Consider the following 3,624-nt stretch of genomic DNA (forward strand, 5'->3'; position numbering starts at 1 on the left):
AAATCCCGTTTATGCAAATCTGACAGTGCAAGCGCTAGCCAATCAATCCACGTGCAAGCTGGGAGAGCCAGCTCTCATATTCCAAACGAGAAATTACGGTAGCAAATCACCCGGTTCTTTACGACCAGAACTATTTACTGGGATACAAACCGGAGGAGCCAGGCTTGGAGGGAGGTGGCAGACACTGTGGGTGAAACTGGTAGGTTTTCGCCTGTTTGGGGAGTTTATATATTTATATATATATCTCGCATAAAATCCCCGGGGTTTTTTGCTTTGTATGTCGGCGGCGGGAGATTCATGTGATTGGTTGTTGGACGCGTTGCTCGCAAAAAATCCCCAAGCTCTTAGACACGCCCAGCTCCAAGATTTTCAAGATTTTTTCAAAGCTGCTGTGTGGACGGGCCGTTAGCGCCGGAGCCTCGCAGCGTGGAAACTGTGGCACGCATAATTTTACAACTAAAGACACAGCTACACAAAATGCAGCATGTGTACAGCTCATGTGTACGGCTCTGATAATCTGCCTTGGTACACAGTAGCAGTGAAAACATGGTACGGAGTTTCATTGATTTGGGCATTCTCACAATAAGCAAGTGGAATGGATTTGATAATGAAGCACTGACACAGCGCTCTACAGAGAGCGGAGAGTGGATAGACCGATGCACGGACTTTCCGCGTAGTAAAAGTGGGGGGGTCTAAACTAATCATTTTAAAAGGTGGGGGGGACTTGTCCCACCCTCATATAATGAGTGCGACGCCCATGACTGTAACTAGATAATGCACTTACCACACCATTATGAAAGATACATTACCATCATCACCAAAACATTTCCATAGGCTTAATTTAATAATGTGATTACAATGTGATTTTCATATTTGCATAGTTTCGTGTTCCTGCTAATGGAAATGTTTCGGGCCATTGTTGCGTATTTGCACTTGTTGGCCACAATACATCATTATCAAATGAATATTTAAGTGCAGTTTAATGGTTGTGACTTGATCTCTTGTTAGGCAGCTTTGGAAATCTTTGATACCTGGGAGTAGCAGACTTTACAACTAATATAAACGTTGTGTTCAAAGACACCAAACGTGGCGCTGTCATCAAATAACTAAAGCACAATCTACTCATAGATTCTCCACAGACTCACTCTGAACAGTATTTACCTCAATCTAAATCAACACCTGCGTCACAGAATAACAACAGGATCAACAACCTCTCTGGAGTTTCAAAAGGTTTAATGAAAGCAGTCGCTGTTCGCAGTTCTTCCAGGTAAAGCAGGACAGCAATGCGTAGGCGGCTCACAGCAGGATGATTAGTCTCTGAGCGCCCCGACACCATGGCTCGCAGCATATGAGACATGCCGGCCCTGTATAATGGCCTTATTAAGATAATGGAGGTAGTTACAGGCTTCGTCTTCCTCCAGGTAATTCTATCTATCTGCACGCTCAATACAATGCAATACCTGCAAGTGTTTTTCCGTCCGAGGGGTGCTTCAGCGTAGACATGGAGCTATTTCTGTTTGTTTACACCATAATCCAGGAGAAAATGCTCAGCTATTATAGCCATCTTTTTTCAGCTTTTCCATTCATGAAATATGTATATCTTGGCGGTTTTTACCTGACATGATAAATTGTGCGAGGCATTTCATAGATTCTGTGTTTGGCAGCCTCGCTGAGTAAAGCCGGCCAAATCCATGGGTCATGTCGGGTCCCCTGGACTCTTTAAACCGGCTGCTGATGTTGGCTTACATCTGAGGACCTGCTGCCCAGCAAGGAGCAATTTGATCCATCATTTCAAACAATCATGCGTGCTTCAAGACGAGAGCTGAGTGTGACGTACAGTGTATCCTTTGGTGTTATGAGGCCTAATGGAAGGCCTGTGAAAGCTGCTAAAAGAGTATCAGTGTTGGGATGTAATAAAGTATATTATTTACTCAAAAATTGTACTTAAATATAATTTTGAGATTCTTGAGTATTTCTTTATTTAAGTATTTTCATTTTATGTTACTTTAAACTTTTACTGCATCACATTTTGGAAGACAATATTGCACTTTTTACTCCTCTGCATTTATCTCTCAGCTTTAGTTACTTTTATTAGCTATAACAAATGTAGGTCAACTAAACAAGTAGATATTAGTATCCTCATAGGTTAAGATATCCAGCAGCAGTATACACAATAGTTACAATTGGCTCCAAATGTACCTTTGGTGATGAACACGTGAATGCATCAATAATCATAATCCAATAATTTGTTATATTTGATATTTACGCTTAACAAGTACTTTTGCAAATTTTTATATTTTGATGCCTTTGAACACACTCTCAATCATTCTGTTCAAATGATCAAGGTTAACAACAGACAGTCACAGAGAAGTCAATCTCTCTTTTATAAAGTTGATCAGATTTACTTTTTCAAAGACACCTGAGGCCTGTACGACGAAGCCGGTTCAACCTAACCTGGATATGTTTGAGTTACCCGGTTTACCTAATCCAAAACAAACGCGCTCTCGCTAAACTGTCCTACGACGCTGGTTATCAACTCGTTAACTCAAGTTGATTAACGTTCACATGAAAGGGGTGGTTGGAGCATTCGACCAATCACAAGCATGGACAAGCCAGTACTGACAGCACAGCGTCTTACTTCCTGAATGAAAAGTGAACTTTAATTAGACAAATATTAAGACGTTAAACTTTAAACATTCATGTCTTAAACACTTTATCCAGGATAAAAGTTTGGGATATATATTTTTGAAATCCTCTGGAGCAAAGAGAGGAGCTGTGGATTATTGTTATTGATTAATGCATCAGTGTTTCTTAGGGTCAAAAACACTAAACTCACAACTTAAAATGAAAGCGTTTAGTTTATTTAATAAAAGAGCACATGTTCAATGTGAAAAGTGACAGTAGATATCCAAGACAATGGTAGGGGAAAGACTGGATATGATATGAATGATAATGGGACACATTGAAGTCTGCGCTCACAGTGCCGCGGACTGTACGTAATGTTACTTTGATCCGGTTACTTATGTTGTGGCAGATATTTAAGTAAGCTTTCTTAACGCTAATGTTATAATAGTCAGATTGCTCTGAAGGTGGGAGGTGATATTCTATTAATGTTCACGTTCACACAGTCTGTGATTTTTGCCGGCCGTCTTTCCTGAAACGGCAGTTTTTCTGTATTTCCTTTCTCCTTTAATATGACTTGATAGCTTTAAACTCCGCACACTGAGCTCTGATTGGTCAGCAGGCAGTGCTGTCACTGAGTTGAACTCAGTGACAGCACTGCCTGCTGACCAATCAGAGCTCAGTGTGCGGAGTTTAAAGCTATCAAGTCATATTAAAGGAGAAAGGAAATACAGAAAAACTNTCCACAGGCCAACAACAGCTTCAAAAAAACTATTTCCCTCAAAGAAAAAACCAAACATGCCCTGTTGTCTCAAGAAAGAAAGTGCAGAAGTAAACATCCATAGAAACTCAGGTTGCTGCTCTGATGCTAGTTCAAGCCAGACACTTGGCATCTCGTCACGGGTGCAAGTTCATCAATGTTTGGGGTCAGGCTCTGAGCTGAGGAAACCCTTAGTATGGAGTGAAGGTGCAATATACCGGCGAGCCAGATCTAATAGTAAT

General features: G+C 41.0%; 1 long non-coding RNA gene across 1 annotated transcript in view; it reads right to left on the bottom strand.

Moving 5' to 3' along the window:
* The window catches only part of LOC104944210 (uncharacterized), an 18,310-nt gene that overhangs the window by 430 nt on the left and 14,256 nt on the right, over positions 1–3,624 (bottom strand). The gene's annotated exons all lie outside the window — the stretch shown is intronic.

Source organism: Notothenia coriiceps, unplaced genomic scaffold, assembly GCF_000735185.1.
Source record: "Notothenia coriiceps isolate Sejong01 unplaced genomic scaffold, NC01 NC01_scaffold00000339, whole genome shotgun sequence".
NCBI classification, from domain to species: domain Eukaryota; kingdom Metazoa; phylum Chordata; class Actinopteri; order Perciformes; family Nototheniidae; genus Notothenia; species Notothenia coriiceps.